Source organism: Pongo pygmaeus, chromosome X (genome assembly GCF_028885625.2).
Source record: "Pongo pygmaeus isolate AG05252 chromosome X, NHGRI_mPonPyg2-v2.0_pri, whole genome shotgun sequence".
NCBI lineage: Eukaryota > Metazoa > Chordata > Mammalia > Primates > Hominidae > Pongo > Pongo pygmaeus.
The window spans coordinates 104,815,277-104,839,981 of NC_072396.2; the positions used below are offsets into that span (position 1 = coordinate 104,815,277).

Here is a 24,705-nt window from a genome sequence, read left to right on the forward strand (position 1 = left end):
AATTCTTGGCTGATAATTGTTTTGTTTCAGGAGGCTGAAGATAGGGCCCCAACCCCTTCTAGCTTGTAGGGTCTCTGCTGAGAAATCTGCTGTTAATCAGATAGGTTTTCCTTATAGGTTACCTGGTGCTTCTGTCTCACAGCTCTTAAGATTCTTTCCTTGGTCTTAACTTTGTATAACCTGATAACAATGTGCCTAGGCGAATATCTTTTTGTATCCATCGCCCAGGCTGGAGTGCAGTGTCTCGATCTCGGCTCACTGCAACCTCTGCCTCCCGGGTTTAAGCAATTCTCCTGCCTCAGCCTCCCAAGGAGCTGGGATTACAGGCTCCCGCCACCACACCCAGCTAATTTTTTTTTTTTTTTTTTGTATTTTTAGTAGAGACAGGGTTTTGCCATGTTGGCCAGCCTGGTCTCAAACTCCTGACCTCAGGTGATCCACCTGCCTCGGCCTCCAAAAGTGCTAGGATTACAGGCATGAGCCACCACACCCGAGCCCTGATATTAATTTTTAAATTAAAAGACTTTATTTTTAAAAGCAGTTTGAGGTTTACAGAAAAACTGAGCAGAAAGTACAGTCTCTATATATCCCCTACTCCCTGCCCCCAGTTTTCCCTGTTATTAACATTTGTGTTAATGTGGCATATTTGTTACAATCAGTGAATCAATATTGAGAAATTAAAGTCCATATGTTAGTGTTCACTCTGTGTGTTATACATTTCTATGGGTTTTGCCAAATGTATTAATATGTCATGTATCCATCATTACAGTATCATCCAGCATAATTTCACTGTCCTGAAAATGCCCTGTGCTCCACTTATTCATCTTTTCCCCACTTGCCATGACCACACCAAAGCCCTCACAACCACTTATCTTTTTAATATATCTATAGTTTTGCCTTTTGCAGAACATCATATCATTAGAATCACAATAATATGTGGCTTTTCAGACTGGTTTCTTTCACTCAGCAACATGCATTTAAGGGTCCTCCGGGTCTTTTGTGGCTTGACAGCTCATTTCTTTTTATCACTGAATAACATTGCATTGTATAGATATACCACAGTTTTTTTAAAATTTACTCATCATTAAAGGACATCTTGATTACTTCTAATTTCTGGCAATAATGAATAATGTTGATATAAAAATTTTTGTGTAGGATTTTGTGTGGACATATGTTTTCAACTCGTTGAGGTAAATGCCTAGGTATATTTAGTTTTGTAAGAAACTGCTAAACTATCTTCCAAAGTATCTGTACCATTTTGCATTCCCACCAGCTATGAAAGAGTTTCTGTTCTACATCTTCACAAACATTGGTGTTATCAGTGTTTTGGATTTTAGCCATTCTAATTGGTGTGGAGTGGTATCTCATTGTTGTTTTAATTTTGCAATTCCCTAATGACATATATGTTGAGCATCTTTTCATATACATATTTACCATCTGTATATCTTCTTTGGGCAGATGTCCATTCAGGTCTTTTGCACATCTTTTCATTGGGTTGCTCATTTTCTTATTGAGTTTTAAGAGTTCTTCATATATTTTTGATAACGTGCTTTATCAGATATGTCTTCTGCAAATATTTTCTCCCAGTCTTTGTCATGTCTTTTCATTTACTTAACAGTGTCTTTCATAAAACAGAAGGTTTTAACTTTGATGAAGTCTAACTTACCAATTTTTTCTTTTATGGATTGTGCTTTGTGTGTTGTATCTAAAAACTCATTGCCAAACACAAGGTCACCTCTATGTTCTCCTATGTTATCTTCTAGAAGCTTTGTAGTTTTCTGTTTTACATTTATAGGGGCTGTGAGAAGGTGACAGAGGTTAAATGAGGTAATAAGGATAGGGCCCTAGTTGAATAAGGCTAGTGCCCTTATAAGAGGAAGAGACGCCAGTTTTCTCTCTCTCTACCATATGAGGACACAGCAAGAAAGTGGCCATCTACAAGTCAAGAAGTGGGCCGTCACTAGAAACCAAATTACTGGCACCTTGATCTTGAACTTCCCAGCTTCCAAAACTGTGAGAAATAAATTTCTGCTGTTTAAGCCACGCAGCCTACAGTATAAGTTATAGCAGCCCAAGCAGACTAAGACAGAACCCTTAGCATATTAATCATAGTTACTTTAAATCTCTGGTCCCATAATTCCAAAATATCTGCCACATCTGAGTCTGGTTCTAGTGCTTGCTTTGTTTCTTCAAGACTGTGGTTTTTTTTTTCTTTTTAGCATATCTTATAATTTTTCTGTTCAAAGCAAGGCATGATGTACTGAGTAAAAGGAACTGAACTGAGGTAGATAGGTGTTTAGAATGAAATTTAGAGGCAACTTAAGAAAGTACACAAAAAACAAAATTATGGGAGCATGCCAAATGGACACAGGAACCAGCTTGAAAGAGCTTGCAATGGACAAAGTTGGAACAATTTGAGCAACAAAATAAGTTATTCTTCCTTATAAAGGAATTCTAAATAATTTATATAGATACTTGCCTTCCAGGAAGTGGCACTTAATCCCCCTCAAACCCTTGTAAGTGTGGGCTGGACTTGGTAACTTCCTTCCAAAAAATAGAGTATGGAAAAGGGGTGAAGTAACTTTATAGTGGAAAAACCTGGCAAACACTACCTTGGTTAGCTGAGTAAAGCCTTGATATGGTGTGATGGCAATGGAATATTACCTTTGTGATCTTTCTCTCAAACACTTATAATCCCATTCTAATCATGAGGAAAGCATAAGACAAATCCCAATTGAGGGACATTCTACAAAATACCCGAGCAGTACTCCTCAATAGGTCATCAAAACAAGTCTGAGAAACTGTCACAGTCAAGAAAAGACTAAGGAAAAATGACAACTAAATGTAATGTGGTATCATGGACTGGCTCCTAGAACAGAAAAAGTCAGTAGATAAAAACTAAGAAAATCTGAATAAAGTATGGACTTTAGTGATAATAATGTATCAATATTGGTTTATTACTTGTAGCAAATGTACCACACTAATCTAAGATGATAATAAAAACAATAACTCTGTGTAGGGCCAAAGGAAGGGAAGTGGGCTGATACGAGAACTCTCTGCACTATCTTAGCAACTTTACGGCAAATCTAAAATTATTCCAAGATACTAAGTTTCTTTTTTTTAAAAAATCACAAAACCTGAAGAATTTTAAAGAAATACAAATTTAAAAATTAAAAAAAGAGTCAAATCGCAGCTGTATTTTTATTAATTATGTAATCTTGTACAAGTCACTCTCTGAGCTTTGATGTCCCTGTTTATAAAAGTGATAGAATACATTTTTGAGTGACATCTGAAAGACAGCAGAGTAGGAAGTTCCAGGCCCTCCTTTCCCCATGTAATCTTTGAAAGGAAATTCAATTCTGGGACGCCAAACTCATTTAGCGAAAGGGAAAAGTCAAACTGGGAACTGGGTCATGCAAACCTGCCTCCCCCTTTTGGGTCCTCAATAAGATGGCTACAAGATGAAAAGCTACATGCCTCCGCCATATTTTGCCCACAAGGAAATTCCTAGTGAGTTGTTAAAATTTCACCGTGGCAATGCAAATTGATAGCTTATCTTTACAGGTGCAGTCGCCCCCGGCGCACCAGACATAAATGCACATCTGAGTGTTCCCCTGCCCCATTTTGTCTATGTTATCTTACGTAAAACGCATACTCCCCACATTTTTCCTCTGCTTCTTTTATGTCATCTTATTAATGCAGATTCCCTGAGCCAGACAAAGGCATGAATGACTATTTTTCCCTACCCTCCTCTTACATGAAAATTATGTACTTCTCAGTATCGCACCCTTTCCTCTTTAAATTTTGAGCCCTCAAAATCATCTTCGCAGACAGGCATAGGCCTGTCTCCTGAGTGCATCCTTAACTTTGGCAAATAAATCCCCTAAAATGATTGAGACTTGTCATTTTTCTCAATTGACATCTGGTAACCATGAAGGGATCCTGAGTGAAAGTGACCCAGCCTGCAGTAGCTCACCTCTCAGTGCTTGTCACCGGCTTGGTCACCTTATAGCCCAAACTGAGAGGACAATTTGCCAAAGTCCAGGAACTCTTTCCAGGGATCTCTGATCTTCCAACATTCCAGTTGGGGGTCTGAGGTTTATTTGCTGTTAAAAACAAAACAAAACAACAACAACAAAAAAAATTCCTTTTTTTGTAGGCGTTTCCACTCACTTCCATCAAGGAAGGCGAGCCTGTCTGCTTCTGCATATGCAGAGAGCAATCTTCAGCTTGTGCCCCCATCACTAGGTAAGAAACTGGTTTGGGATTCTGTCTTGCAAATTCTTTTAAATGACTAGAATTAGCACTAACAACCAGCTGGTGTTAATTTCCTGCTTACACTTAGAGCGCTCAGAAATCATATAATTTGCGTGATCATTGTTAGTTTTGTTTAATTGTTTTGTTTGTTTCTGGGTTTGTGTGTGTGTGTGTGTGTATGTGTGTGTGTGTGTGTGTGTGTGTGTTTTGGTCCTTTCCCCTATCGGATTTGACCAATTCTGAACCCTCAAGGTCATGAGTGTGAAATTTTCCACTCTGAAGAAACAGAACACATTGCTCCCCTCAGCCCTTTGGGGCATTCTCAGGCGACTGAGAATCACGTGAGGGTGTCTGGGAGAAATGCTCCCTAAGACATGCAGCAGCTCTAAATAGGTTTCCCCTCAAAAGAACATACTTAGGGTCTAATCTCAGCCAGCAGGTGCATATAAGGAACTGACCCCTCCCAAACTTTGAGCCCCTGACACATTGTGCCAGGTGGGCACAACACTGGTGGACCAAACTGGTTCAGGGTGTAATGGCCCTGTGAAAAGCTAGGTCTGCAAGCAGCACATTTTGGGTTCGACACACATCCCAACTTGGTCAAATCCAAAGGGGAACTCTAAATCATAGAGAACAAGGCCTCTAAGACCCCAGCAGCAGCAGAATATAAAGTTCCCCCTTTAGAAACTCCAGCAGGGTATATGCAAAATACTTATGGTGAATCATCATGCAAATATTTAACCAAGCGGACCACTATAACTAGAGCAGATTCTACGTTACAACGGCCTAAATGGGGATCTTTTGAAATGCCCAAATTAGTGTACCCGTGAACCAGGATGGAAAACGCAGACACAAAAACTAAACAACCAGAATGGGAGAGCTATTTTCAGTGGTAGCTGGAAACTAGCAAAAGTGGGGAAGACCACTGTCATGCGTGTCTGTGTGAAGAGACCACCAAACAGGCTTTGTGTGAGTAACAAGGCTGTTTATTTCACCTGGGTGCAGGTGGGCTGAGTCCGAAAAAGAAGTCAGCAAAGGGAGTTAGGGGTGGGGCAGTTTTACAGGATTTGAGTAGGTAGTATCAGGAGGCCTGACACTCCTGTCTTCTTATATTAATAAGAAAAACAAAACAAGATAGTGGCGAAGTGTTGGGGTGGCGAAAATTTTGGGGGGTGGTATAGAGAGATAATGGGCAATGTTTCTCAGGGCTGCTTCGAGCAGGATTAGGGGCAGCGTGGGAACCTAGAGTGGGAGAGGTTAAGCTGAAGGAAGATTTTGTGGTAAGGGGTGATATTGTGGGGCTGTTAGAAGCAACATTTGTTGTATAGAATGATTGGTGATGGTCTGGATACAGTTTTGTATGAATTGAGAAACTAAACAGAAGACACAAAGTCCGAATAAGAGAAGGAGAAAAACAGGTATTAAAGGACTAAGAATTGGGAGGACCCAGGACATCTAATTAGAGTGTCTAAGGGGGTTCAGTGTGATTATTTGCTTGGTTGGTCAGTTTTGGGGCTCTATCCTTGAGTTTTTTTTTGTTGTCACATACCAGGCCAGATTGATTTAGGTGAAAACAACACTCTTCATTTAAAAATATACAGAGTCCCCTTTTTCTAAGCAGTGAGTAAGCTGAAGTCTTGGTGATTTTGGAGGAAATAGAAATGCAAAGCCAGCAATTGTTTGTTAAAGAAGAATTAGAAATGGCTAGGAGAGAGTGAGATTGATAGTGTGGTGGAGATAGCTGGGGAGAGGTAGAGGGTGGCATAAGAATGGGAACGAGAATAAGACTGAGTATAAAAGTAAAGAATAGGACTTCATCAGGGTGAAAGTACTGGAGTGTGCCTTGCCACTGAAGATCTTTTATCCACTTCAAGAGAGACTTAAGGGTGGTGGTTTGAGGTAAAACCAGGAGATACCAGTTATGATGGTTTGGAGGAAAAGCGTAAACTGGCAGTGTAAACAAGGGCAGGGCATTTATGAGTAGTTGAGAATGGTGAATAGGAGTATGACTTGACAGAAGATAGTAGGGATGACAAGTTTTTGGGGTGCAGTCCAAGTTGGGCTGGTGTCTAATAAAAAGGAGTGTCCATACAGGAGCTCAAATGGGCTGTACCCTGTAGCATCCCGAGGACAGGCCCGAATTCTGGGAAGGGCAAGTGGTAAAAGTATTGTCCAGTCCTTTTTAAGTTGGAGGCTGAGCTTGGTGAGGTGTGTTTTTAAAAGACCATTAGTCCATTTTACCTTTCCTGAAGATTGAGGACGGTAAGGGGTATTGAAGGTTCCACTGAATACCAGGAGCCTGAGAAACTGCTTGGGTGATTTGACTAATAAAGGCTGGTCTGTTATCGGACTGTATAGAGGTGGGAAGGCCAAACCAAGGAATTATGTCTGACAGAAGGGAAGAAATGACCGCAGTGGACTTCTCAGACCCTGTGGGAAAGGTCTCTACCCATCCAGTGAAAGTGTCTACCCAGACCAACAGGTATTTTAGTTTCCTGACTCAGGGCATGTGAGTAAAGTCAATTTGCCAGTCCTGGGCAGGGACTAATCCCTAAGCTTGATGTGTAGGGAAGGCAGGGGGCCTGAACAATCCCTGAGGAGTAGTAGAATAGCAGATGGAACACTGAGAAATGATTTCCTTGAGGATAGATTTCCACGATAGAAAGGAAATGAGAGGTTCTAAGAGGCGGGCTAGCGGCTTGTAACCTACATGGAAGAGGCTATGAAATGATGACAGAATAGAATGGGCCTGTAAGGCTGGAAGGAGATATTTTCCTTGGTCCAAGAACCATTTGCCTTGTGTGGGAAGAGATTGATAGGTGGAAGTTTCAGCGGGGAAGTAGGTGGGAGTGACCGATGAAAAGGAGAAAAACTGGCAGTGAGGGACAGAAGTTGGAATGCTAGCTGCTTTTTTAGTTATCTTATTAGCGTAAGTGTTGCCTTGAGCGATGGGATCTGATGCCTTTTGATGGCCCTTGCAGTGAATGACCCTAGCTTTTTTGGAAGTAGAGCAGCTTTAAGAAGAGTTTTTATTAAGGAGGCATTAATTATGGAGGACCTTTGTGTAGTGGGGAAATTTTTTTCTGCTCATATAACAGCATGGTGATGCAGGATATGGAAGGCATATTTAAAGTCAGTATAAATATTGACACATAGTCCCTTTGCAAGATTGAGGGCCTGAGTTAAGGCAATGAGTTTGGCTTGCTGAGAGGTAGTGGAGGGGGGCAGAGCAGTAGCCTCAAGGATAGATGTGGAAGACACTATAGCTTAGCCTGCCTTTGCCAGTGATTGGCGATTAGGCCTGGTGGAACTGCCATCAAGTGTGATCAGGGTGAAGAACAGGAAAGAAGGAAATATGGGGAAATGGAGTGAATGCCAGGTGGATCAGAGAGATACAGTCATGGGGGTCAGATGTGGTATAAGGAATAATGTGGGAGGCCGGATTGAAGTCCAGGCCAGGAACAATGGTAACTGTGGGAGACTCAACAAAGAGTAAGTACAGCTGAAGGAGCCAGGGGGCAGGAAGTGTGAGGAGGAAAATAGATTTTGAAAGTTATGGGAACTGTAGAGAGTAAGTGGAGCATAGCTTGTGATTTTGAGGGCCTCTAAAAGTATTAAAGCGGCAGCAATGAGGTGTGGCTGTAGCCTAGGAATAGTCAGGGAAGTGGATAATTTAGTTAAAATGTCTCAATCTAATAAGGGAGCTGGGTAGGTGGGGATAACTGAAAAAGAGTGCATAAAAGAATGTTGTCCAAGTTGGCACCAGAGTTGGGGAGTTTTAAGGGGTTTAGAAGCCTTGCTGTCAATACCCACAACAGTTATGGAGGAAAGGGAAACAGGCCCTTAAAAAGAAGGTAATGTGGAGTGGGTAGCCTCCATACTAATTAAGAAGGGGACGGACTTATCCTCCACTGTAAGAGTTACCCAAAGTGTCTGTGATGGTCCAGGAGGTTTCCGAGGCGATTAGGCAGCATCAGTCTTCAACTGCTAAGCCGAGAAGATCTGGGAAGGAGTCAGTCAGAGAGCCTTGGGCCAGAGTTCAGGGGATCTGGGAGTGGCTGCCCGGCGAGTTGGACAGTCCAATTTCCAGTGGGGTCCCGCACAGATGGGACATGGCTTAGGAGGAATCCCAGGCTGCGGGCATTCCTTGGCCCAGTGGCCAGATTTCCGGCACTTGAAGCAAGATCCTGGGGGAGGCAGTCCTGGAGGAACACCTGGCTGCTGCAGTTCAGGTGTTTTGAAGTTCTTGTGTGCTGGAGATGTGGCTGGGGTTTCTCTCACAGTGGAGGCAAGTAATTGCAACTCAGAAATACGTTGCTACTTGGCTGCCTCCACTCCATTATTGTACACATTGAAGGAGAGGTTAATTAAGTCCTGTTGTGGGGTTTGAGGGCCAGAATCTAATTTTTGGAGCTTTTTCTAATGTCAGGAGCAGGTTGGGTAATAAAATGCATATTGAGAATAAGACGGCCTTCTGGCCCTTCTGGGTCTAGGGCGGTAAAGCGTCTAAGGGTTGTTGCCAAACGGGCCATGAACTAGGCTGGATTTTTATATTTGATGAAAAAGAGCCTAACCACTAACTGATCTGGGAGAGGTCAGATAAAGAAAAAGGAGAATTAACCTTGGCTATGCCTTCAGCTCCAGCCACCTCTTTAAGAGGAAATTGTTGGGCAGGTGGGGGAGGGCTAGTCGCAGAACAAAACTATAAGCTGGACCAGGTGTGAGGAGGGGAGGTGATAAAAGGATTATAGAGTCGGGGAGCAGAGGCTGAGGAAGAATTGGGACCTGGCTCGGTGTGCGAGGAGCAGCCTGGGGAGGAGGGGAGAGGTCAGATAGGTCCATAGAAAAGGAGGATTCAAAGGACTCAGAGCTTGGGATGGAGACTGAAGGAACCGGAGAGAAAGAAGAAAGATTTGGGACAAGTCGCACTGGGTGCAGAGACTAAGGAGGGATCAACGTGTAAAAGAATGCCTGGACGTCAGGCACCTCAGACCCATTTGCCCATTTTTTGACCAAAATCATCCAGGTCTTGTAAAATGAAGAAATCAAAAGTGCCGTTTTCTGGCTATTTAGAACCATTATAGAGTTTGTATTGGGGCCAAGCGGTGTTGCAGAAGAAAATAAGACGCTTATGTTTTAGGTCAGGCGAGAGTTGAAGAGGTTTTAAGTTTTTGAGAACACAGGCTAAGGGATAAGAAGAGGGAATGGAGGGTGGAAGGTTGCCCATAGTGAAGAAGGCAAGCCCAGAGAAAATAGAGGGTAGAGACATGGAGAAGGGGGGTGGTGAGCAGCCCCGGGCTGCAATGTGGGCGAGCAGCCACAGCCAAAGCAGGCGTCCCTGCAATTGACTTGCCACCAAGGGAATGTGGGTGAATGACCAAGGTAGGCATCCCCACGGTGATCAGACACCAATGGAGTGTGGGTGAATAATCAGGCAGGTGTCCCCGCAGTGATTAAACACCAAGGGAAGACTGTCTTCCCGAGTTCATGACTGGCGCCGGAGTTTTGGGTCCATGGATAAAATGTGTCTCCTTTGTCTCTACTAGAGAGGAAAAAGAACTGGAATTGGAAGGACAGGGAGATTGAAGGGTAGCGAGACAGGGAGACTGAAGGGTGGCAAGAGAGGCTGGAGAAGAGAGTGAAAAGGCCACTTACCCAATTTGAAATTGGTGAGATGTTCCTTGGGCTGGTTGGTCTGAGGACCCGAGGTCATAGGTGGATCTCCTCATGGAGTGAGGGTGAGGACAGGGGACTGGTCTCCCAAAGGAGTCCTCCTGTCCCGGGTCTTTGGCACCAAATGTCACGTGCGTCCGTGTGAAGAGACCACCAAACAGGCTTTGTGTGAGCAACAAGGCTGTTTATTTCACCTGGACGCAGGCGGGCTGAGTCCAAAAAAGGAGTCAGCAAAGGGAGTTAGGGGTGGGGCAGTTTTATAGGATTTGGGTAGGTAGTGGAAAATTACAGTCAAAGGGGGTTGTTCTCTTGCGGGCAGGGGCTGGGGTCACAAGGTGCTCAGTGGGGGAGCTTCTGAGCCAGGAGAAGGAATTTCACAAGGTAATGTCATCAGTTAAGGCAGGAACAGGCCATTTTCACTTCTTTTGTGATTCTTCAGTTGCTTCAGGCCATCTGGATGTATACGTGCAGGCTTGGGGTCAGAGGCCTGACAACCACCTCATCTCCCTACAGGAGGCCAACAAACAACTTAGAAATGCTAATCAAGAACTCTCTAATCTTGTATCTCTCTTAAAGAAATCCTCAGAATTCCTTACTTCCCCCTTGGCACCTCCCCCTACACCCCTACTCTACCCTGACCAATCTGAACTTCCTGGACCAGATCTGTCCCCCGCCTCTACTGCATGTCTAACACTTGCTCAACAGAAGGCAGTTCAGAGTCTGACTGCAAAGACCCCACCCCCTCATGATTCCCTGACAGCTCCAATGGCAACATCTCATCTGGAAGATGTGGAAAAGGGGGACTGTGCAGGGACATCTCTCATGATCACCCTATTTTGGGAACAATTGCTAACAGGTAGGGGACCCCTGGTAATTGTCTACCAACACCCTGGTCAAAGGCTGAATTCTGAGGCATAAAGAATTTCCTGACCCCCATAAAGATCCAGTTGGGTTTGAGTATTTGAGCTCATTGTCAGAACCTATGACCCAGGTCATTCAGACTTTTATCAGCTAGTCCACATGTTAGTCTTAGAAGCTAAAGCTAAGGAATGGCTGGAAAAAGCATAATGGTCAGACTCTATAGCAGATTTGACCCCTGAAGGCCCAATGGAGCCACAACAACCAGCCCCCACAAATCCAGAAGACAGGCACAAAGATGTGCAGGAATGAGCAACCACTCTATTAAATATCATTCCTTCAGTGTTCCAAAGGGTTATGGATTGGAATAAAATCCAACAATGTCACCAGAACCCAAATAAATTAGTTTTAGGTTATTTAACACATTTTGATAAAACTTTAAAACAACATTGTGGGATGTCAGCTGATTGCTTTGAAAACAATAAAAATGATACATTATTAAATGCAAATTTCTTAAACGGACTAGATGATGATTTAGCCACCCTTGTAAAACACAAATTGGACCACAGCTAGAACTAATGAACTAGTTAACTTAGCTGACCAATTATCCCACACTATGATAAAACAAGGAAAAACAGAAGATTGCCGAAGTTATGCATTTACAGCTAAAGCAATTAACTTCTCAAGCCTCTTAGCCCCAGAAAGATTTTAAGCTCCCTCGGTCTGAGGACTCTTCCCTCCCAGTCTGTTACAACTGTAAATGACCGAGACACCTTATGATGGATTGCCTTAGGCTGAAACAAAAGAAAAGGAAGAATGCAACTCAGGAAGACAAGGGATGCTCCAAGGAAATACAGGGGTTTCACCTCTCCAAATATTCTACCCTGACAAACCAATTGGGGGAGATTAATATAATAATAAACCATGAGTTTTCAACTGCCTTAACTGACATAGGTGTGACTATCTCTGATAAATCCCACCTTATTTAGAAACCCCATTCCTCAGAGTAATGAAAGAATTAACATGGTGGGTGTGTCTAATAAAATGATCTCATGTTTTAAGTCCAAACCTGTACCTTAGGGTTCATCAGGTTCCACTACCCTGTTGCAGGCTCTAAGTGTGACTCACTCAGTAGGTCCCATATGTTTCTAATATGCACTGGGGCCCCTGTCAATCTTTTGGGCTGTGATCTCAACATCCATAATGCCCATATCTCTTTTTCATCAAAAGGTGAAACTTTTTTAGAATTGGAACCAGGAGACCAAAAATACCATATTTAAAAATGTCCTAACAATGTACAATTTAGTATTAGTAATGTTAAAACGTCATCTTGTGACCAGGAAAATAAAATGGAGACAGAGAAGGAAATATTAGGGAAGAAGAGAGAACATTGGAATACAGAGCAGGAAACAGTAAAACTCCTTCTAGTTTCCCCAATCTTCCTGTTAACACCAGAAGCAGAGCACTTGCTTCTGGTGTTCAAGAAGCAGAAGCTTCTTGCTTCTTGTGTTCAAGGATGTGTCCTCCCACTTATAGTCTCAGTCAAATACAGATACAGAGAAAGTATTCTCAGCCATTCCAATAAAGGTAGAGATAAATCCAAAGAAACCCCTATCCAACCTTAAACACTATCCTCTGCAAAAGGAAGCCATAGATGGAATTGCTCCTATCATACAAGATTATCTGAGAAACAGGCTCATTATTCCCTGCACAATCCCCTGAAACAGCCCTATATTCCCTGTAAAGAAACTAAGCGGGAGAGGATGGAAATTTGTGCAGGAATTGAGGGCAATAAACAATATCATAATTCTCAGGCACACAGTAGCCCCCAACCCACAAACCTTTCTATCACCTATATCCACTACCAGCCAGTATTTCTCAGTTGTGGATCTCTGCAGTGCCTTCTTTAGTATTCCTGTAGAACCAGCCAGCCAGTATTTGTTTGCCTTTATTTGGAAAGAATGGCAATATACGTGGACTGTAATGCCCCAAAGGTATACAGAAAGTCCCACTTAGTGTTCCCAAATATTAGAAGCTGATTTAGAGGATTAAATATTTTCCCAGGGCTCAACATTCATCTACTCTCCTTTGTTCAGACACACTCTCTTCCTCTCAGGAAGATAGTCTATATTTACTCAAACAGCCACCAAGGGACACAAATGTCTAAAGACAAACTTCAGCTATGCTTACCTGAAGTTAAGTATTTGGGACATATTATCTCGGCCAAAGGACTGAGTATTAACCCTGATAGAGTGAGGAATTTTAGCTTTCCCAATGCCCGTCACTAAGAAACAACTTAGAGTATTTTGGGGCCTGGCAGGCTATTGTAGAAACTGGACACCAAATTTCTCCCCTATGGCTCAACTTCAGTGTCCATACCTAAAAAATGAACAACCTGATCCCATCATGTGGACTCCAGAGGGACAATCAGCTGTACAACAAATAAAGGAAATTCTGACTAATGCCCCAGCCTTAGGGCACCCAAACTACAAATTGCCTTTCTCCCTTTTCATACACGAAGTTGGAGGTACTGCATCCGGAGTACTGACCCAGAAACATGGTGATCATCAGAGACCTATAGGCTGTTATAGCCAACAGCTGGACCCTGTGGCTCGAAGGCTGCCTCCCTGTGTGAGAGCAATAGCAGCCACGGCCCTTCTGTATAAGTCTGTTGAAGAAATAATTATAGGTTCCCCCCTTATCATTTTTGTGCCACATTCTCTTGAGATCCTTCTAAACTCTCATCATACACAACATCTGTCTGTCAACCGGTTAGCCTCTTATGAAATTTTGCTTTTATCATCTCCCAGTATTACTAGTTCCTGCTGTAATAATCTTAATCTGGCCACTCTCTTGCCAGGCCCTTCTGACAAAACCCCCTCATGACTGTGTTCTGATGACTGACTGACTTCTCACCCCCAGGACAGACCTACAAGAGATGCCACTGGATAATGCTGAGATAGAATGGTATACAGATGGGTCTTATTTAAGAGGAGAGGATGCAAATTTTATAGCAGGATATGCTGTGGTTTCCTTACTAGAGGTAATTGAAGCCAATCCTCTCCCCCAAGCCAGATCAGTTCAAGTGACCAAATTGGTTGCCTGACTGAAGCTTGTCAATTGGCAAAAGACAAGGCTGCAAACATTTACACTGACAGCCACTATGCTTTTGGGGTTGCTTATGACTGGGATGTTATGGAAAGAGAGAGGATATTTAACCCCTCAGGGCAACCAATAAAAATGGACAAGTATCAGAGTTGTTAGAAGCTGTTCTAACACCAAAACGCTTGGCAATTATAAAAATCCCAGGTTGGCCGGGCGCAGTGGCTCACACCTGTAATCCCAGCACTTTAGGAGGCCGAGGCAGGAGGATCATGAGGTCCGGAGATCGAGACCATCCTGGCTAACATGGTGAAACCCCATCTCTATTAAAAATACAAAAAGTTAGCCGGGCGTGGTGGCGGGCGCCTGTAGTCCCAGCTACTCGGGGGGCTGAGGCAGGAGAATGGCATGAACCCGGGAGGCAGAGCTTGCAGTGAGCCGAGATGGCGCCACTGCACTCCAGCCTGGGTGACACAGAGAGACTCCATCTCAAAAATAAATAAATAAAATTTTAAAAAAATCCCAGGTCACTCAAAATTAGACACCACAGTCAGTCAGGGTAACCAATTTGCTGAAGCCACAGCTAAAAGAGCAGCATTCAAGCCATCAGCCCCAAGTTGGAAAATGGCCATAAAACCCAAAACACTTAAATACATGTTGAAAGAAACCCAGAGCATAGCTCCTACAAAAGAGAAATCTACTTGGAAACAGGCTGGGGGATACTTGTCTCCCAAAACTGAAATATGGTGTGGACCTAATTATTCCATTCCAAGAAACCCATTATTCCAATGGAATGTCAGGTGTCCCTTATGAAATATGTTCATAATCTAACCCATTGGAATCCAGATAAAATAATATCCTGGTGTAAACAATATTACTGGAAACCATCCTTCACAGTGGCACAAAAAGTTTACTCTCAGCTGGGCACCATGGCTCACACCTGTAATCCCAGCACTTTGGGAGGCCCAGGCAGGTGGATCCCCTGAGGTCAGGAGTTTAAGACCAGCCTGGCTAACGTGGCAAAACCCTGTATCTACTAAAAATACAAAAATTAGCCAGGTGTGGTGGCACGTGCCTGTAATCCTGCTTCTTGGGAGGCTGAGGCAGAAGAATCGCCTGAACCCAGGAGGCAGAGGTTGCAGTGAGCTGAGATCATGCCATTGCACTCTAGCCCAGGCGACAAGAGCGAAACTCCATCTCAAAAAACCAAACAAAAAAGTTTACTCTCAATGTGTTATTTGTCCCAAACATAACCCAGGAAAACCCCTCCATGGGGCCCAAGGTCATTTTCCCCTTCTGGCTGACCTTTTGAGGTATGACAGCTTGACTTTATCCAGCTGCCATCATCTCAATGTGACAAGTATGTTTTAGTAATGGTCTGCATGTTTTACCATTGGGTTGAAGCTTTTCCCTGCAGGCAAGCAACAGCCACGACAGTTGGAAAAATCCTACTAGAAAAAATTGTCCCACTGTGGGGAGTCCCCTGTGAACTTCACAGTGACAGGGGAACACACTTTACTGGCCAGGTTACTCAAAATATTTGTAAAATTTGGCCCATATTTCAACATTTCCATTGTGCCAACCATCCCCAGTCTTCAGGCCTGCTGGAGAGGACCAATGGAATAATTAAAACACAATTGGCTAAGTTCACAGAGGCATTTCACCTCCCCTGGCCCAAAGCACTACCCCTAGTGCTGCTTATACTCCGATCCACTCCTTTTGGAAAACATCAACTGTCTCCTTATGAAATTATAACAGGAAGGCCCATGTGTATGGGAACGAACATAACCAATACAACTTTTCTCAAGGGAGATATATTGCAATATTGTGAGGGACTCATTTATCATCTTAGAAAAAAACAAGATTTGTTAAAGAATTCCTTTCACAGTGCGCTCCCTGAAGATAAGGTGCCTGGTCACGATCTGCAACCTGGAGATTTCATCTATTGGAAAAGACATCCAATGAAGGATTCCCTTCAACCCTGATGGAAGGGCCCATACCAGGCACTACTGACTAATCCACGTACCGCAAAATTAAAGAGTATAGATTCATGGATTCACATCTCTCATCTTAAAAACGCATAACCTCCTGAGTGGACTGTAACTCCCACCAAAGACCTTCACCTCCGGTTCACTAAACATCAACCTGCAACCCAGGATTAGAAGCAGACAACAGCTGTTGTGGACTGCTTAAACCCAAGACACAGGACCAGGCCTGTATACAAAGGGAATGCCTCTGTTTATTGTACAGTAACCATTAAAATTATTGTCCTAGATATACTGGTAACTGCTGTCTTATAAATGACAGGGCACTTGCCTTGTCTGATTTAACAACATTTAGTAACTAAAATGAATTTCGCAACCTTGCTATTATTAATCCTATATCCCTACACCTTCTTGCCACTGCCACCCACTGATGCCCATGAAACAAACCTGTTTCTACAATGGGCTCAGCATTATGCAGACAGATTACAAAGAACACCTGCTGGATATGCAGACTCATGCCTCTTTCCAGTGGCTCCAGCCTGCCATGGTGGATATCCCCCTTCCAAGGTCAGGACTGGATAGAATACCAAAAATTTATCACATCACAGAAATGGTCTGGTATTCTTAGTGCTGGGATAACAAAAGACAATACATATAATTGGCCCATTAAAAACACTCTTAAGAACAAGGGACATGGGAAAAGATTTTGAATGGAAAGGACCAGGTCATTAGCTCTCACTTTAGCATCCCCAGCTAAAACAGAAGGTGGTAACCACACCCCAAACAACAGCCCATTTTCAAAATGGAATAATGCAAATTTGGGCTGGATTTATCTGGCTCACCCCTTTGTCTGGCCAACTCAGCCAAAATGCTGGGAGCAAAGAAACCATACCAAGGACCTACAGCCAAACAGTACGAGAGATACGGGGTGGACACCTGGAGAATGCTGTGACCACATTATCATATTACAAGACGCTGACTGTAATGCCACCGATTGGGTGCAGCAATCAGGTATTCATTGGATAGCTCCAAATGGGACATATTGGCTATGTGGCACTAACTTATGGCCGTGGTTACCTCTAGGGTAGTTAGGATGATGTTCCCTAGGTTATGCTTGGGCACAAGGACACGTAATCCAGACCCTGCCAAAACCAGCAAACCTTTTTCATTTACAATTTCATTGGACATGTTAGGTATTCCAATGGTATGATCACTTAGCTTTAATCTTTGTACCACAGACAGGTATTGAAGATGTTATATGGCATATAGAGGCCTTACCCAATTACACCCAAAAGGCCCTGAATGATAGCCGCATGAGTATTGCCTTGCTAAGCAATGAGGTCATGCTTATGAGGAAAGTTGTGCTATACAACCATATGGCTTTAGATACACTCATCGCAGCACAAGGGGGCACCTGTGCCGTCATAAAAACTGAATGTTGTGTGTATATTCCAGATGAACCAAAGAACATAACTCGATTTATGACTGATATGAAAACCCAGATAACCAACCTGTCAGATCCAAAACCCTCATTAATCAATTGGTTGAGTAGTTGGTTTGAACCCTGGGGAACTTGGTGGCAGAAGCTACTGCTTATGATAGGAATAATAATAATTTGTGTTCTGTCCTGTTTCTGCTTACAATGTTGTTACGGTATGTGCTTGCAAATAAGTTAATGCACAACTGAAAGGGCTGGGGTAATAATTGCCCAGAGAATTGCTTTAATTGAGGAAGCAGTAATATAGCCTGACCCAGCTTCCAGGTTTGCTTTCCTTTTGTTGCTATAAACCTGACCTAGGTCCCTATATATATATTTTTTTTTCTCTTTCTTTTTTCCTTTCCTTTTTCCTTTTTTCCTCTCCCTTTTTTTTTAAAAAAAATCTTCGTGGGACACAATTTCCTACGAATGAGCCTTCTTAGCGACAATGGACGTGACTTCCTAGGAATGAGCCTTCCTGGCGATGTGGGACCTAAACTTCTAGAAATAAACTATCCCAGCAACAGGAAACCAGCTCAAAAAAGGGAGGAAAAAGCAACCTGTAGCCAAGAACCCATATTCCTTTTAAAATGCTTCCTCCAAAAGATTTTAAATAAAAAAGAGGGGAAACCTGAAAGGAAATTAAATTTTGGGACCCCCCCCCAAACTCATTTAGCAAAAGGCAAGAGTCAAAATGGGAACTGGGTCATGCAAACCTGCCTCCCCCTTTTGGTTCCTCAATAAAATGGTTACAAGATGAAAAGCTACATGTCTACTCCATATTTTGCCCACAAGGAAATTCCTAGTGAGTTGTTAAAATTTCACCATGGCAATGCAAGTTGATAGCTTATCTTTACAGGTGCAGTCGCCCCCGGCCCACCAGACATAAATGCATATCTGAGTGTTCCCCTGCCTCATTTTGTCTATGTTATCTTATGTAAAATGCAGATTCCCCAGATTCTTCCTCTGCCCCTTTTGCTTATATCATCTTTTTTTATTGTTATTTATTTATTTATTTATTTATTTTTTTTATTTTGAGATGGAGTTTCGCTCTTGTTGCCCAGGCTGGAGTGCAATGGCGCGATCTCGGCTCACAGCAATCTCCGCCTCCTGGGTTCAAGCAATTCTCCTGCCTCAGCCTCCAGAGTAGCTGGGATTACAGGCATGCGCCACCACGCCCGGCTAATTTTGTATTTTTAGTAGAGATGGAGTTTCTCCATGTTGGTCAGGCTGGTCTCGAACTCCAGACCTCAGGTGATCTGCCCGCTTAGGCCTCCCAAAGTGCTGGGATTACAGGCGTGAGCCACCACGCCTGGCCTTTTTGTTGTTATTTAGTTTTATTTCATATCATAAACTTAACTCTGCAATCCAGCTAGACATGGAAAGGAACAAGGAAAACATGGAACCCAAAGGGAACTGCAATGAGAGCACAAAGATTATAGGCTATTGCCAGCAAATGGGGTGGAGGGGTGCTCTCCTGAGCTACAGAAGGAGTGGTCTGGTGGTTAAGATAAAACACAAGTCAAACTTTAATAAGTTGTCCACAATCAGCAATGGTGATCTTCTTGCTGGTCTTGCCATTCCTGGACCCAAAGCATTCCATGGCCCCCACAATACTCATGCCTTCTTTTACCTTGCCAAAGACCATATGTTTGTCATCCAACCACTCAGTCTTGGCAGTGCAGATGAAAAACTGGGAACTGTTTGTGTCCACCATTTGCATGGACAAGATGCCAGGACCTGTATGCTTTAGGATGAAGTTCTTGTCATTAAATTTCTCCCTGTAGATGGGCTTGCCACCAGTGCCATTATGGCAATGTGAAGTCACCACCCTGACACATAAACCCTGGAATAATTCTGTGAACGCAGGAACCCTTATAACCAAATCCTTTCTCTCCAGTGTGCACAGCATGAAATTTTTCTGGTGTCTTTGGAAACTTGTCTGCAAACAGCTTGAAGGAGATGTGGCCCAAGAGCTCACCATCTATGGTGATGTTGAAGAACAAGGTGGGGTTGACCATGGCTGATAGTACGGGGCTCCTGGCAGCAGCAGCATCTGCGAAGCGGCCATTCTATGTTATCTTATATTTAAAAAATGCAGATTCACTGAACCAGACAAAGGCATGAATGACTATTTTTCCCTACCCCCTCTTACATGAAAATTGTTTACTTCTCAATATCCTACCCTTTCCCCTTTAAATTTGGAGCCCTCAAAATCACCTTCGGAGAAAGGCATAGACCTGTCTCCCGGGCATGTCCTTAACTTTGGCAAATAAATCTAAAATGATTGGGACTTATTTCATCATTTTTCTCAATTGACAAAACATTTAAAAAATAATACAGACTGGACCCAGCCCACCCAACTGCCAGTGGAGAGCAAGGTTTCCTTCTATTTTCATAGCCAACCAGAACAATGTTCTATGCACATTTTGTCCTCAGTAAGAGGGCCTCGGGCCAAAATTTGGCTAGCGGCCCATTGGGATAAGAAGCTAACCAAAGCCCCTGTGTTACAGTGTAATTTAGAGAGCAGCATGGAGAGTATCATCTCACCAAAGGTGAAGATAGCATTACAGACATCAGGACATCTCTTACTGGGAGTAATTTGAATCTATCACAGGAAAGCCAAATATCTTCTTGCAGACTGTAATGAAGCATTCATTAAGATAAAGATGGCTTTTTGACCAGGTGTTGACCTGCCTGAGGAAAATCAGGAAGCAGCTTATAACACCATTACTTTACTTGAATAATTTCATGACTTTTATCAGCCACTGCCTGAGTTAGATGACATCGATGTGGCCCAGAAGTTCAGCCTGGGTCAGAGTAGAGTGGAAGAAATAACCGTGAGAGAAGAAGTTGGGAATATCAGTATTTTACAAGAAAATGGTTTTGGCGATTTTGGAATGGATGATCGTGAGATAATGAGAGAAGGCAGTGCTTTTGAGGATGATGACATGTTAGTAGGCACTACTGCTTCTAATCTCCTATTAGAGTCTGAACAGAGCACCAGCAATCTGAATGAGAAAATTAACCATTTAGAATATGAAGACCAATATAAAGATAAGAATTTTGGAGAAGGAAATGATGGTGGAATATTAGATGACAAACTTATTAGTAATAATGATGGTAGTATCTTTGATGATCCCCCTGCCCTCTCTGAGGCAGAGGTGATGTTGCCAGAGCAGCCTGCACATGATGATATATGGGTAAGGATGATAATACATCAATGGGTGGGCCTGATAGTCCTGCTTCAGTGAATCCTGTTGAACCAGCCAACTATGACTGATCAAACAACACTTGTTCCAAATGAGGAAGAAGCATTTGTATTTGGAACCTATTGATATAACTGTTAAAGAAACAAACGCCAAGAGGAAGAGGAAGCTAATTGTTGACAGTGTCAAAAACTTGGATAGCAAGACAATTAGAGCCCATCTTAATGATTATTCTGATATTGTTACTACTTTCGACCTGGCACCACCCACCAAGAAATAGGTGATGTGGAAAGAGACAGGAGGAGTAGAAAAACTGTTTTCTTTACCTGCTCAGCCTTTGTGGAATAACAGACTACTGAAGCTCTTTACATGCTGTCTTACATCACTTGTACCAGAAGACCTTAGAAAAAGGGGGAAAGGAGGGGCAGATAATTTGGATGAGTTCCTCAAAGAACTTGAAAATCCAGAGGTTCCTAGAGAGGACCAGCAACAGCTACACCAGTAGCATGATGTTATTGATAAGCCCATTTTGGAAGAGCCAAGCCATCTCCAGAAGTCAGTGATGAGGCCAGCAGAACAAACCTGGATGAGTCAGCTATGCCTCCACCACCACCTCAGGGAGTTAAGTGAAAAGCTGGACAAATTAACCCAGAGCCTGTGATGCCTCCTCAGCAGGTTGAGCAGATGGAAATACTGCCTGTAGAGCTTCCCCAAGAACCACCTCCAAATATCTGTCAGCTAATACCAGAGTTAGAACTTCTGCCAGAAAAAGAGAATGAGAAAGAAAAGGGGAAAAAAAGATGATGAAGGGGAAAAGGATGAAGATGTTTCAGGGGGTGATCAAGATCAGGAAGAAAGAAGATGGAAGAAAAGGACTCAGCAGATGCTTCATGGTCTTCAGTGAGCTCTTGCTAAAACTGGAGCTGAATCTATCAGTTTGCTTGAGTTATATCAAAACACAAACAGAAAACAAGCTGCTGCAAAGTTCTACAGCTTCTTGGTTCTTAAAAAGCAGCAAGCTATTGAGCTGACACAGGAAGAACTGTACAGTAACATCATCGCAACACCCGGGCCAAAGTTCCATATTTTATGAGGAGCTAGAAGCATTATAGCTAGTGTTCAGTTCACTAGTGCTTACAAATTGCCCCCATGTGTAGGAGACACAGAACCCTTTGAGAAAACTTAGATTTTTGTCTGTACAAAGTCTTTGCCTTTTTCTTTCTCATTTTTTCCCAGTATATTAAATTTGTCAGTTTCATCTTTGAGGGAAACTGATTAGATGGATGTGTTTGTGTTCTGATGGAGAAAACAGCACCCTAAGGACTCAGAAGATTAACAGTTCAGAACAGATGTGTGCAATATTGGTGCATGCAATGATGTTGAGTGGCAGCTGAAAGTCATGATTTTTATCTTAGTTCTTCATTACTGCATTGAAAAGGAAAACCTGTCTGGGAAAATGCCTGACAGTTTAATTTAAAACTATGGTATGAGTCTTTCACAAGAAAAAAAAAAAAGCCTTTCCATCAGTAGTAACACTGGTAATATTCTTGTTAACCACTCTCCTTAGGGATGGTACCTGAAATAACAAAGGTTACCCTTTTGAGATTCGTTTTAAGTGTAATTCCCTAATGAGCAAAGGTGTACGTGAAATTGTGTTGTGACTGATACCCTTCAGCTACAAACAGATAGGACTGACTTGGTTTAAAGTGTTCTATTTTGTAAATCATTCCATTTGAGTCTTTCTGATGAACTTGGCTATCTTGAAATCTGTCATTTTAGTGAGGCTCCAAAATGAGCAGAAATAGGCCTGATTAGAATAGAGTGACTATCAAAAAGCATAACTTTCTAGGAGCTATAAATCGAAGTTTTAAAAAGATGTTTGGATATATTTGAGTATTCAGATCATGAAAACAGAAATTGACCTGCCTACTACAAGGACAGACTGATGGGAAATTATACACCAGGTCAACTTAACCTTTAAGCAGACAATGCTGTAAAAACTAATGGCTTCTCTGATATTTATTGTAAGTTTTAGTACTGATCTCCTTTTCCAGTGCTGCACACTCCTGTGTTTGGAACTTTAATAGCTTTGCAACGAAATCCTATATCCAGTTTCCTATAATTTAACTGAAGAAAAACACATCCAAATAAAGGTCTATATTAACAGACCAGATAGCATCAGAAATCATGTGACTATTATGATTATCAGAATATGTCTTAACTTTTTAGGGCAAAATTAACACTGAAAGTTCTAGCTTAAGTGTTGACACTTTCGTGGGAAAAAAATCACTTTTGAAACTCAGACTTCAGTGTATACCCAATAATTTAAAATTACGTGAAATGTTTTAAATTTGTGAACTCATTACTGTTTTAATGATTCTGTTTCTTGAGAGTTTAACTGTAAAAAATTGCTATTGCAGATTTATTTTCAGTATGCTGTGCCTGTAAACCATGGAGTTTTCCCTGTTTGTAAAAAGACATTGTAGATAATTGAATGTTTGATTTTAGAAAGGTCATTGGTTTCTTGTTACACATTTTGTTAGTCTGTTTTTTCTGCTTATTGGGTTTAATATTGTTCTTGAAAATAGCTGATGCTATGTTATGTATAACTTTTCTAATAAAAGTTGTGTTATAAGTTGAAACAAATTACAGTATTACAGACTGGCTACAATAACTTTATAGGAAGGCTGAAAAATACTCAGAGTTCTATAGCAACCAAGCAAACACGTAGTCAAGAAAAAGATACAGTCAAAATGGTTAGAAATTTTGTGACATTTTTACTTGCCTGTACCCCATCCTTCCCTCCTGGCACACCTGGGGAAGCAGCAGCCCTGCTGCCAATTCCCTCCCTGGAACCCCAGAGAGAGGAGAGTGGACTTTATTTGCTACATTCTAACCTGTCAAGGGGCTGCCTGAGGTATTGGTCTCTGTTTCACCTAATTCGGAGGTCAGACAGGGAAAAGCAACATGGCTGGATACTTAGGCTCAGGAAAAGCCACAGGAAATGGTGGGCACTACTCATGAACACTGCAGGGGGCCTACAAACTCACAGATACCTGGAGCAAGAGATCAGAAGTAGAGGAATACAATAGAACATCTAAGCCCACCCTCCGAGAAGCAGGGGTGAGACTCTTTAGGAAATTGAGACATTTGTAAGCAGTCATGCATTCACGGGAACTGGAAAACAACAACAACAACAGATACCCAGGCCAAGGCAAAATGCATAGCCAGAAGAGGTCTAAGAAGACCTTAAGACCTCACATGGGGCTGATCCCAAAGCTGACAGCATGCCCTGCTAATTAGTGAAGGTCTTCCCTGGCACAGAACCTACTTGTAATGACTAGCAGAGGTGGCTGTTTTTTTGAATGATCAATTTTAAAAATGAACAAAAAAATAACAAACCATGCAAAGAAACAGGAAAATATGGCCCGTTCAAAGGAAGAAAATAAACTGTCAGAAACTGTCCCTGAAGAAACACAAGCATCAGAAGTACTAGACAAAGACAAAATGTCTTAAATATGCTCAAAGAGCTAAATGAAAACTCAAAGAACTAAAGGAAATCAGAAAAACAATACATAAACAAAAGAGACTATTAACAAAGAGAAACTATAAAAAGGAACCAAACAGAAATTCTGGAGCTGAAAATACAGTATCTGAATTGAAAAACGCCTAGAGAGATTCAACAGTAGATTCAAACAGGAAGAAAAAAGAATCAGTGAACTTGAAGATAAGTCCTTTGAAATTATTGAATCTGAAGACCAAATAATAGTAATAATAATTAAGAAAAGTGGACAGAGACTAAGAGACCTATGGGATACCATCAAGCTGACCAATATATGCATTACAGAAATCTCAGATGGTGAAGGGATAAAGAAAGGAGCAGAGGAACTATTTGAAAAAATAATGGCTGAAAACTTCCCAAATTTGAGGAAAGGCATTGATTCACAAATCCAAAAATCTTGATGATCTGCAGGTAGGATAAACCCAAAGCAGTACATACCAAGACACGTTATATTCTAACAAAAGCCAAAGACATGGAACACTGCAGGGTTACTACAGACTCACAGAAACCGGGGGCAAGAGATCAGAGGTAAAGGAATACAATACAAAGTCTAAGGCCCCCTCAAGAATCTTGAAGGAAGCA

General features: G+C 42.2%; 1 long non-coding RNA gene and 1 pseudogene across 1 annotated transcript in view; one reads left to right on the top strand and one right to left on the bottom strand.

The window, feature by feature from the left end:
* Positions 1–10,113: 10,113 nt before the first annotated feature.
* Positions 10,114–24,705, bottom strand: part of LOC129024514 (uncharacterized) — a 28,429-nt gene continuing 13,837 nt past the window's right edge. Inside the window, exon 3 of the long non-coding RNA XR_008497096.1 lies at positions 10,114–10,437. This is a non-coding gene — a long non-coding RNA (uncharacterized LOC129024514). The remainder of the gene's footprint in view (positions 10,438–24,705) is intronic.
* LOC129024512 (double-strand-break repair protein rad21 homolog) lies at positions 19,766–21,654 on the top strand (annotated as a pseudogene).